The 13,027-nt window shown below is 34.7% G+C and overlaps 1 long non-coding RNA gene across 1 annotated transcript in view; it reads right to left on the bottom strand.

The window, feature by feature from the left end:
- Positions 1-1,836: 1,836 nt before the first annotated feature.
- LOC139079102 (uncharacterized) overlaps positions 1,837-13,027 on the bottom strand; it is a 66,483-nt gene continuing 55,292 nt past the window's right edge. Inside the window, exon 6 of the long non-coding RNA XR_011532411.1 lies at positions 1,837-1,977. This is a non-coding gene — a long non-coding RNA (uncharacterized lncRNA). The remainder of the gene's footprint in view (positions 1,978-13,027) is intronic.

The following is a 13,027-nucleotide window of genomic DNA, read 5'->3' as shown; positions in this document are numbered from 1 at the left end:
TAGCCTAACTCCATAGCTGATATCCTAATTATTACACTATAACCTCCTCCCTTTATGGACCCATATCTTTGAATACCAATTATTACGGCTTGAAATGCACAGCAGAAAAACACCTGCAATTGACAGAATTCTGAAGGAGTAAGCTTTATTGTTCCAAAGTCCATGTCCCCAGGGTTCAAAGGCTGATGGAATACCCAGAGGAAAAAAATCTCTGGTTAAATCTGGCTAAATGAGGCAAAGCCTGAAGCACCTGGCAGGGCTGCAAGCCAGAAAACGTTGATCCAATAACCTGCTTAACTGTCTACAGCAGCTAATCTTCCAGCAGGATTAGCTGACTGCAACTCTGATGGGAGGCAGCTGTGCAAGGTTGCTTCTGGGTAGCCAGATTTCTATTACCTGCCATTTATGAAGGGACGCTGGAAACTGCCCCTTGCTCTAGGGTCAGCAGCAGTTCTCACAGGCCTTTCTAGCCACTTTCAGGCCAAGTGGCTGGGGACACACGACCAAGAGAGCAAACTAAGCAACTTGAGCATACGCTTAAGAGCTGGAGTGTGTTGCTTGCAAGAAGCACATCCACCAGACTTCCAAAACAGATGTGCCAGCATACACCCAGACTACAAGGATTGCTTTCCTCTGCTCTGCGTGGTGGCCAGCCAGAGGAGTATGGGTGCCAACAACAAACCAGCTACCACAGGTGAAATGTTCAGTGACTCTAATCTGAAGAAATAGTTCAGAACATTTCTTTCACTCTTTTGTCCGTTTCCATTAGTTATTTAGGAGCTTCTTAGCTAAACCCCAACAGACACCTTAAATAAAATGTTATTAATATATTCATCCATGGTAAACTGAAAGTGACCTTGAAATCTCTATAAAATTAATGTGATTTTTCCTTCAAGTGGAAGGAAAAATAAGAATAGGAGAAAAATTTAATTCAGAATGCCACTCTTTAAAATATTAAATACCACTACATGACATCAATGCACACATTAATGAATAAAATATAAGTTTGTATGTTTAAATAATATCAATGTATGCATATTATATAATTAGAAATAAAATTTGCCTAGATATTTTTTACTTTCTTGAGCTTGGCAAACAGGTTCCAATTCATTGTTTCTCTGAGCTATGTAAATTAGCTTTATTTCCTTAAAATGAATGAAAAGACTATAATATGTACAAGAATTTCTTTTCTTTTCTTTCTTTCTTTCTTTTTTTTTTTTTTTGGTGAGGCAGATTGGCCCTGAGCTATCATCTGTTGCCAATCTTTCCTCTTTTTGCTTGAGGAAGATTGTCCCTAGGCTAATACCTGTGCCAATCTTCCTCCATCTTCTGTATGTGGGATGCTGCCACAGCATGGCTTGATAAGCAGTGTGTAGGTCCATGGCTGGGATCCAAACCCGTGAACCCTGGGAACACGAACTTAACCACTACACCATTGGACTGGCCCAAGGAATATTTTTATATAGCTCCTAGAGTGTAGCATTTTTACCTCAAAAATTTAAATATGGTTACATTTAACACCATAATTCCAAGTTGAGGAATTTGTGATTATAAACATCACTAAGAAAACCATAATTTTCTTAGGAAAAATAAACTACTTTTTTACAGCCATTACATCACAAAATCAAGAAAAATATACTTACCTTGATTTTTTAATTGACTTTTTGAAATATTTCCTATAAATTCCCTATAAAACATTTCTCATTCATTCTTATAGTGTATTATCTATTATGTAAAAGGCATATAACTTGGCATTTTAATTCTCTTTATCAAAAATCACTATAATTATTCTACCCAATAGAAATACTCTGAGTCTATAAATCCCTTACCTCCATCTTTACATTTAAATCTGAAAAAGAATTTAATTATGATATTTGAGCCATGTGCCCAGAATGTCTGTGATTTCCCTCTGAAACTGGTCAGATTAATTAACAAAGCACCCCTAAAGATTCTTCATAGCAGTTCTGAAGGAAAGATCTGCAAAGACAAAGAAGAATATACATTTATAGTGCCAAAAATGTCTCCACCAGCAGAGCTCTCTGAGATCAGTTTAGTCTTCCTCTACTTTCCAGACCCTCCAATTTCCTGATACCTCTGTGAGGCAAAGACCAGCAGAATGCAGTCACTGCACATCTTGCCTCTGCAATGAGACTTCCTGGGTTTGAATATCAGCTTTGCTACTTACTAGCTGGGTGACCTTGGACAAGTTGCTTGACCTTTCCAACTTCAGTTTCCTCTGCTGTAAAACGGGGCTAAAGAAAGGATTTACCATGTAAAGTTACTATGAACACCAAATGAGATAATGCAAGTAAAGCACTTAATTAAATTGCTGACAAGTTATAAATAGTGGCTACATTTAGATTTTATTATTATAGCTGTAAGATGACCCAGGAGGGTTGAGGAAGGCATATTTACATTAGTGAGAAGTAACACAGGTGGGAGCAATAGAATTTAGTCACCAGGCCTAACATTGTTTCTAATGATACATAGTTAGTACTCTTGAATAATGTCATACAAAAATGAATTCAAAATAAAATCTCTGCTCATAAGAAGACAATCTGATGTTCAGCTCGACATACTTCAATAGCATTGCAGAAAAATTGATATGAGATAAGTACTGCTAGGAATCTTCAAGGAGTTACATTTTTCCATTAGCCTTGGTAAAAATGAATAGGGATTAATGCAGAAGGAAGCACTTCGGGAATAGTGAAGTAGAGAACTCAGAAAATCCACTCCTCTATAAAAGCATTGCAAACACTAGAAACAATTGCCAAAACCAACTTTTTCAGAACTCTGAAAATTAACTGAAGGCTTGCAACAACCCAAGAAGAGTTTATTAAAATTAAAAAAAAAAGACTGAATTTCATTGACCATTCAACCACTGAACAGAGACTTAAGTACCCAGACACAATAAAAAAATACAGATTTTACAGAATTAATCCAGAAAATCACTTAACAAACAAACAGAGACAACAACAAACAACAGCAACAACAACAAATACATGAGAGGGGAGAATATGATTTCAGGAGCTGTCACACTACATTAAATGCTTAGTTTTGAACAAAAAATTATGAGACATGCAAAGAAACAGGAGAGTATGGACCATACACAGAGGGAAAGAAAGCAATCAATAGAAAGAAATCAATAGAAATATGCCTGGGACGTCCAGATGTTAGACTTACTGAATAAAAACTTTAAATAAATGATCATAAATATGTTCAAAGAACTAAACGAACGGTGTCCAAAGAATTAAAGAATATGAGAACAATACCTCATAAAATAGAAAATATCAGTAAAGAGACAGAAATTATTCTTTTAAAGCTAATAGAAATTCTGGAGTTGAAAAGTATAATAACTGAAATAAAAAATCCACTAGAGGATCTCAATAGAAGAATGAGCAGACTAGCAAAAAGAAAAAATCAGCAAAATTAAAGATAAGTCAATTGAGATTAGCCAGTCTGAATAACAGAAAGAAAAAAGAATGAGGAAAAACGTACAGAGACTCAAAGACCTATAGGACACAATCAAGCATACCAAGATATGTATATGGGAAAGGAGATGGAAAGTGACAGAAAGAATATCTGAAAAAAAAGTGGCCTAAAGTTCCCAATTTGATTAAAAACAATCTACACAACCAAGAAGCTCAACAAACACCAGAAGACAAACTCAAAGAGATCCATGCTTAAACATATCATACTCAAAATGTCAAAAACCAAAATCAAAGAGAGACTAATGAAAGCAGGAAGTAAAAAACAACTCATCACATTCAAGGGATCCTCAATAAAATTAACAGCTGACTTCTCATCAGTAGCCATGGAACCCAGTAGGTAGCAGTAGGACATATTCAAAGTGCTGGAAGAAATGGAATGCCAACTCAAAATTCTATAAACATCAAAATTATCATTCAAAAATGAAGGAGAAATTAAAACACTTCAGATTAAAAAAAAAAAGATATTTTGTCACCGGCCATACAAGAAATATTAACAGGAGTCCTTAAGTCTAAAGTAAATAGACACTAGACAGTAACTCAGACCCACACAAAGAAATAAAGATCATAAATAAAGGTAACTACACAGGTAGATATAAAAGACCATAAAAATGTGTTTTTGTTTGTAACTCTTTTCTTCTCTCATTTAAAAGACAACAGCATGAAGCAATAATTATATGTTGATGAGCTTATAATACATAAAATATAATTTTTACAATAATAATAGCACAAAGGAGAAGTAGGGAATGGAGCATTGTTAGAGCAAAGTTTTTATATACTATTGAAATTAAGTTGGTATTAATTTGAACTAGATTGTTTTAAGCTAAAATGAGAATTGTAATCCTCAAGGCAACAACTAAGATAATAATTCAAAAAAATATGTAGTAAAAGAAACAAGTAAATTAAATTGGTATACTAGAAAACATCTATCACAAAAGGCAGCACAAACAGAAAAATATGGGAAAAATATGGGAATAACACAAGACATATAGAACACAAAGAGCAAAACGTCAGGCATAAATCCTACCTTACCATAAATTACATTCAATATAATTGAATTAAACACTCCAATCAAAAGGCAGACATTGGCATAATTGTTTTCTAAAAATGATCCAAATATATGCTGTGTAGAAGAGACGATTTAAATTCACAGACACAAATAAGTTGCATATAAAAGGAATGAAAATTATATACCATGCAAATAGTAACCAAAAGAGAGCTAGAGTGAATAAACTACATCAGACAAAACAAACTTTAAGATAAAAATGTTTGCTAGATACACAAAGGGGCATTTAATAATAATAAAAGGATCAATCCACCAGGAAGACATAATAATGATAAACACATATGTATCTAACAACAGAATCTCAAAATATATGAAGCAAAAACTCACAGAAATGATGGGAGAAATAGGCACATCAATAATAATAGTCAGGAACTCCAATATCCCACTTTCAATAAAAGATAGAACAACTAGACAGAAGATCAGCAAGGAAATAGAAGATCTGAACAATATTATAATGAACTAGATCTAAAAGACATCTATAGAACATGCTACTCAATAACAGCAGAACACACATTTTTATCAACTGCATATGGAACATTCTCCAGAATCGACAATGTTCTCAAACCACAAGAGAATGAAGTTAGAAAATCGTTTACTAAAGGAAATGTGAGAAATTCACAAATATGTCGAATTTAAACACACATTCCTAAAATTCCAATGAGTCAAAGAAGAAATCAGAAGATAAATTAGAAAATATTTTGAGGTGAATGAATATACCAAACTTACAGAATGCAACTAAAGCAGTGGTTAAGGAGATTTAAAACTGTAAACACCTATATTCAAAAAGAAGAAAGATCTAAAATCAGGAACGCAAACTTCCTCTTTAAAAAGTTAGAAAAAGAAGAGCAAATTAAACCCAAAGCAAGAAGGAAATAATAAAGATCAGAGCAAACAAATGAAATAAAGAATGAAAAAGCAATTTAAAAAATCAGCAAAACCAATAACTGGTTCTTTGAAAGATCAACAGAATTAACACACCTTTAGCTAGACTAAGGAGAAAAAAAGAAGAATCAAATTATGAAAATTAGGAATGAAAAAGAGGACATTACTACCAATCTTAGTGAAATAAAAAGGATTAAAATACCAGGAAAAACTATATACCAAAAAACTGAATAACCTAGATAAAGTGAAAAATTTCCTGGAAAGACACAAACTGCTGAAAGTGACTTAAGAATAAAGAGAAAATCTGAGTAAACCTATATCAAGTAAAGAGACGAAATTCGTAAGTTAAAAACTTCCTATAAAATAAAGCCCATGCCCAGATGGTTTTACTGGTCAATTCTATCAACCGTTTCAAGAAAAATTCATACCAATCCTTCAAAAGTTCTTCGAAAAAACAGAAGCAGAGGGAACACTTTTCAAGTCATTTTATGAAGTCAATATTACCCTATACCAAAACCAGACAGAAGACATCACAAGAAAACTATAGACCAAGATCCTTTACGAATAAAGAGCAAACAAAATATCACAAGCCAAATCCAGCCACATATAAAAACGATTATACACAATGACCAAGTGAGATTTATTCCAGGAATGCATGTCGGGTTAAGATCTAAAAATCAATGAAGGTAATGTATCATATTAATAGAATAAAGGACAAAAATTGCATGATCATCTCAATATTTGCACAAAAACCATTTAACAAAATCCAACAGTTTTTCATGGGAAAAATACTCAACAAACCAGGAATAGAAGGGAACTTCCTCAATGTAATAAAAGGGCAACTATGAAAAACCCACAGCTAACACCATAGTTAATACTGAAAAACAGAATACTTTCCATCTAAGATCAGGAATAAGACAAAGATGTCTACTATTGCCACCTCTGTTCAACATTGTAGTGGAGGATCTAGGCAGAGCAATTAGGCAAGAAAAAGAAATAAAAGTCATGCATATTGAAAAGGAAGAATTTAAACTACCTCTATTAGCATATTTTTAATATAAAAAAATCCTCATGAATGCACCAAAAAAGAAAACTACTAGAACAAATAAAAAATTTCCATAAGGTACTAGATACAAGATTAATATGTAAAAATCAATTGTATTTCCAGGCACTAACAATGAAGAATCCAAAAATGAAATTAAGAAAACAATTCCAGAGGCCAGCCCAGTGGCATGGTGGTTAAGTTTGCTCACTCTGCCTCAGTAGCCTAGGGTTCACAGGTTTGGATCCTGTGTGCGGACCTAGCACTGCTCGTCAAGCCATGCTGTGGTGGCATCCCACATAAAATAGAGGAAGATCGGCAACAGATGTTAGCCTCACACAAACATACACAAAAATAGAAAACAATTCCACTTACAATGGCATCAAAAATAATTAAACACTTAGATTTAACAAAAGAAGTGCAAGACTTGTTTACTGAAAACTATAAAACACTGTTCAAAGAAAATCTAAACAAACAGAAATTCATCCATGTTCATGGATCTGAAGATTTAACATGCTGTGACGGGAATACTCACAAAATTTATCTACAAATTCAGAGCAATCTCTATCAAAATCCCATCTCCCTTTTTGCGGAAATTAACAAATTGATCCTAAAATTTATATGGAAATGCAAGGGACCCAAAATAGCCAAAATAATCCTGACTAAGAATCAAATTGGAGAATTTATAGTTCTTAATTTCAAAGTTTACTACCAAACTACAGAAATCAAGATAGCATAGTACTGGCAAATGACTAGACAATAAATCAATGGAATAGAATTGAGAGTTCAGAAATAAGCCCAACTGATTTTCAACAAGGGTGCTAAGACTATTCAAAGGGGAAAGAATAATCTTTCCAACAAATGGTGCTGGGACAATTGGTTATCTGCATACAAAAGAACAAAGTTCAACTCCGACCACACACCATACATAAAAATTAACTCAAGGAGGGTCACAGACGGAAATGTAAGGACTAAAACTATAAAACTCCTAGACGAAAACATAGAATTATTTCTTCATGACTTTTTGTTAGGCAACGGTTTCATTTTTTTTTTTTATTTTGCTTTTTCTCCCCAAATCCCCCCAGCAAATAGTTGTATATTTTAGTTGTGGGTCCTTCTAGTTGTGGCATGTGGGACACCACCTCAATATGGCCTGATGAATGGTGCCATGTCTGCGCCCAGGATCCGAACCCGGGGGCCACGCAACCATGGGGCCAGCTCCAGGCAATTGTTTCCTAAGAAAACATAAATAAATTAGACTTAGAAAAAAAAAATCAAATATTTTTCTCCAAAAAACTCCACCAAGAAAACAAAATGACAATCCACAGACTCCATGGAAGAAAATATTTGCAAATCACATATCTGATAAGGTATACTGGTATTGAGAATATATAAAGAACTCTTACAAACCAATAATATAAAAACCCAAGTAAAAAGTGAACAAAGGATTTGAATAGACATCTCTCTAAAGAAGACATGCAAACGGCCAAAAGCACTTGAAAAGATGCTCAACATCATTAGTCACTAGGGAAATGAAAGTCAAAATCACAATGAGAAAGCACTTCATACCAACTAGGATGACTGAAATAAAAAATAAAAAAGACATACAACAAGTGCTTAGGATGACTAGAGAAACTGAAACCCTTGTGCTTTGCTGATGGGACTGTAACATGGTCCAGCCTCTTTGAAAAACAGATTGACAATTCCTCAAAATGTTAAACATAGAGTTATCATATGACCCAGAAATTCCACTCCTAGGTATATACACAAGAGAAATAAAAACATGTCCACACAAAAACTTGTCATAAATATTTATAGTAACAACATTCATATTAACCAAAAAATTAAAACAACCCAAATGGCCATCGCTGATAAATGGATAGACAAAATTTGGTATACCCATACAAAAGGAATATTGTTTGGCAATAAAAACAAATGAGTACATGTTATAATACATGCTACAACATACATGTTACATCACGAAACACACGTGCTACAACAGTGATGACCTTTGAAAATATTATGCCACCTGAGAGAAGCCAGTCTCAAAAGACAACATATTATATAATCCATTTGAATAGGTAAATCTATAAAGATAAAAGTAGATTAGTAGCTGCCAGGAACTGAAGGAGGGGTATGAGAAGTGGAGGCTAATGGGTGCTGGTTTCTTTCTGGACTAATGAAAATATTCTAAAATTAGATGGTGGTAGTGGTTGTACAACTCTGTGAATATACTAGAAAGCACTGAATTGTACACTTTAAGAGGGTGAATTTTATAGGATGCGAATTATTGTTAATAAAGCTATTATGAAAAATAATACAACAAAGAAATGAAGCTATCATAACAATTTCTTTAAAAAAGTGAATAGGCACGATGACGTATCACCTCACACCTGTTAGAAAGGCTACTATCAAAAAGACAAGAAATAACAAGTGTTGGTGAGAATGTGGACAAAAGGGAACACTGCACTGCTGGTGAGAATGTAAACTGGTGCAGCCATTGTGGAAAACAGTATGGCAGTTCCTCAAAAAATTAAAAATAGAACTAGCTTTGATCCAGCAATTTCACTTCAGGGTATTTGTCTGAAGAAAGTGAAAAACACTAACTCAAAAAGATATATACACTCCCATGTTCACTGCAGCATTATTTACAATAGCCAAGATATGGAAACAACCTAAGTGTCCATCAATGGATAAATGGATAAGGAAAATGTGGTGTGTATATATATATATATATATATATACACACAATGGAATATTATTTAGCTATAAAAAAACAATGAAATCTTTCCAGTTGTGACAACACGGTTGGACCTTGCGGGCATTATGCTAAGTGAAGTAAGTCAGACAGAGAAAGACAAATACTATATGATCTCACTTATATATGGAATCAAAAAATAACACCAAGCTCATAGATACAGAGAACAGATTGGTGGTTGCCAGAGGTGAGGGGTAGGAGTGGGCAAAATGGGTGAAGGAAGTCAAAAGGTACAAACTTCTAGTTATAAAATAAATAGGTCCTGGGGATGTAATGTACAGCATGGTAACTACAGTTAATAATACTGAATATTTTATATTTGAAATTTGCTAAGAGAGTAGATCTTAAAAGCTTTCATCATAAGAAAAAAATATTTTTGTAACTATGTGTGGTGAAGGATGTTAACTAGACTTATTGTGATCATTTTGCAACATATACAAATATCAAATCATTATGTTGTACACCTGAAACTAATATAATGTTATATGTCAATATCTCATTTTTTAAAAAAAGCAAATGGAGTGTGGTTTACCTTTGAAAGTGTGAATAGATTCCCTTTTTGTTTTCATTCTTGGCCCTCTCTAATAAATAGTCAGACCTATGTAAGTTGGGCCCTAACTTGACAAAAACAAGCAGAGGGAGGAAAGATAAGAGGGTTGTACTTGAGTGAACTGCCAAAAGCATCTCCAGCCAAAATCTCAATCATTGGGAGCACTTGACAGGTTCAGAAAAAACTTCTGGATCCATCCAAAAACCTGGAACTGTCATGAGAACAATTTGTCCCCTTTACTTTTCCTAAGAGAAGTTCTGAACACAGCAAAGAAAACCAGATTGCTCCATACCAGAATAGGTAAACAGACTGTCCTAAAAAACAAGATTGAAGGTAGCTCAAAAAACAGATCCAAGTCGTCCTGAAAGCTTTCAGTGCTGCTGCTAACTACAAAAATCATCCACTTTCCAATTTGTACTTATTGGACTCTCTTCTCTCAGGTCTGTTAGTGGAAAGAGGCAGAAAAGCAGGTGGACTTAAACCCTGCATCTACTACATATAGCTGTGTGATTAGTGGAAGTCTTTCAACCTCTCTGGACCCCAATTTTTTTATTCCTAAAATCAGGATAAACAAGGTCTGTTCTGCCTATCAGAGTGGTTTGAAGATCAATAGACACAATGTACATGAAAGAACTCTGTAAATTGTAAAATTCCACATAAAACACTTAGAGTAATTAACACGAGCACTGGAATTAGGTCATAGCTAAGGTACCCTGTGAAACCTTGCACTTTGCTTTGTAAATACAGGGAAGAAGAAGGAACTTTTGCTAATCTTGGGAGGAATAGTAGTAGAAGGAAGAGAAAAAGGCAGCAGGGAAGCTCCTATGGAATCCTTTGTTACCAGTGAGCCCTAGTGTGAAATTTTCCCCCCAAAGATTCAGAAGTCATATTCTTCAATTCCAAGAGTCAGGACGTTTAACTGTACATCTCTGAACTCCTTTACAGCAGTAGGGACGATATAAATATGAATTATTAATAATTAATTTAGACTTTCTAAATGGATGTTTTCATTTATCTGGGCAGCCAAAGTGGACTGTATCACACCTAAATATATCACGTCCCTGTTATTGTCTTATGTCTCATTTTCCAGTGAGATGTTCTGAGAAGCAGAATACCATGGTTGAAGGAGCTGAGACTAGATGACTAGAGGAGACCTGGAACTCTGATCGTAATTTGCTGTCTGACCTTGAGCAAATCACTTAATCCTTTTGTTTGAGTGTCATTATCTATAAAACAGTGGTAATTATATCTACCTTATCTTCCTCATAGGGTGAAAGTCATGTGAAATTATACGTGAAAGCAAGGTCTTAAAAGAGACAAACAAATAAGTAAATGCAAAGGACTAGTAAAGTAGGGTTTTTCAAAAAATAAATTTCAAATATCAAACATCACTCCATATAAGTTCTACCCATGCACTCCTTCCAGAGCAATACAAAATAAGCTATTTTCCACATGGAAGCTTTTCATTTATTTACTGTTCAAACATTTACTAAGCATTATATGCAAAATATGTTCCTTTATAGAAAACGGAAACAATGAGCTTTGAGTGAGAGGTACTTGAGCTGGAATTCCAGATGTGCCATTGTGTGATTTTAAGTGAATTACAGAATGTCTCTCACTGTCAGTTACCTCTATTGCAAAATGGAAGTAATACTATCCATTTTGCAATATTGTTGTTGCATCTTAAAGGAGATATTATATATGCTATTGCCTAGTAGAGCACTGGCCCATAGAACTGTTCACTAAATGTAGCTCCTATTAATTATTATTTAGGTATGTTTTCCTATATCCTCCAACTCAAGAATTCTTAATCTAGATTCCATGAAGCTTTTGCAGTTGCATACAAAATTTTACATATATATGCAATGTGCATTCTTCCAAGAGAAAGCTCATGACTTTCATAAAATTCTAAAAATAGTAAAAACATTTGCTTCAATTAACCCTTAAATGTGATATCCAGCATAGAACACAATATTGCAGAAGTTGACATACCAGTGGGCAAGATTGAAGCCATTATCTCACTTGATACTGCTCCCTCCCACACTCATATAATGCTAATCAATCACTAAACTATTTACCACTGAGCCCCAAAGCAGATTCACAATTCTTATCAAAAGATAGCTATGGGAAGATACTACCATTTTACCAGAGGAATCTCTAAAGGAGAAACTAACCTCATTTCTAGATCTGGAATCTGCCTAGATTTTTTTTTCCCCCTTTCTTTCATTTAGCTCATTTTGAGCTTAGAGTCACCTAAAATCCTTCTATCTTTTTAAAGAATTGTCATAAAAATCTCCTATACTCCTCCTCCATCCTATTACTTGGAATTAATTTTTGAAAATTTATTAAAATGTCAAAAGTTGATTTGAGTCTTTTGAAATCTTTTTAAAGGATAATACAGTTATCCATTTACCTAACAATTCATCTAACAAATATTTATTGGAATACCCACTATGTGCCATTACCCACCATTTGTTGGCTAGCTCTTCCAGCTTTGAGTCATATATAAATTTGATTTATATACCTCTGGGTCATTAATAAAACGACATTAAAATGAAAGCATTTATTGTAATCAGTACGTAGTTGTGAAACAAGATACCCACAAAATTTCTAATTTAGGTTACTTCCTTGATATAGAATTAACAGAAATAAATATGTAATGGCTGGTGCTCCAGTTACTAATTTAGTGCCTCTCACATCCAAATCCACCCTTCACTGCCTGCTTTGCAACCTGTACATATTTCTCCTATACTATATATAGTACTATGGGTCAATAATGTATGACACATCCCCGTGAATAGCTTCCCTCAGTGCCCTCTAAGGTGACTTCTGTAGTGCTCAGCTCCCAAAGGACACGAGGGTCAGCAGTACCTGGAGCTAACAGCATCTGGCACCACCCATGAATGGCTCATCCTTGGATGGCTTTGCAATGATTTCTGAAGTATGGCACCTCCCTTTAGAAGCCTTCCTTTAGCAGCCCTTGGAAAGCTTGGTAGTAGGTTCTGAGGTGAACCATCTCTCGATGGACAGCTTTCTCCAGCTCCCAGAAAGCACATTCTCAGTGAGTCCTACTGGCACACCACCTCAGCAAACTCCTCCACCATCCAGTGAACTGCATGCTCTCCAACAAGATCTGGATCTTAGCCCAGAGTGGTAGAGAGGCTCTTCCTTGGATGCTCTATCTCAGCCCTAGGGATGGTAACTGCTCCCTATGTCTGCTATTCCAGTATTCTTTAGTTAT

This window comes from Equus przewalskii, chromosome 24, assembly GCF_037783145.1.
Source record: "Equus przewalskii isolate Varuska chromosome 24, EquPr2, whole genome shotgun sequence".
Taxonomy (NCBI): Eukaryota; Metazoa; Chordata; class Mammalia; order Perissodactyla; family Equidae; genus Equus; species Equus przewalskii.
The sequence above is the reverse complement of the archived record's forward strand: the minus strand, read 5'-3'. Positions and strand labels throughout refer to the sequence as shown.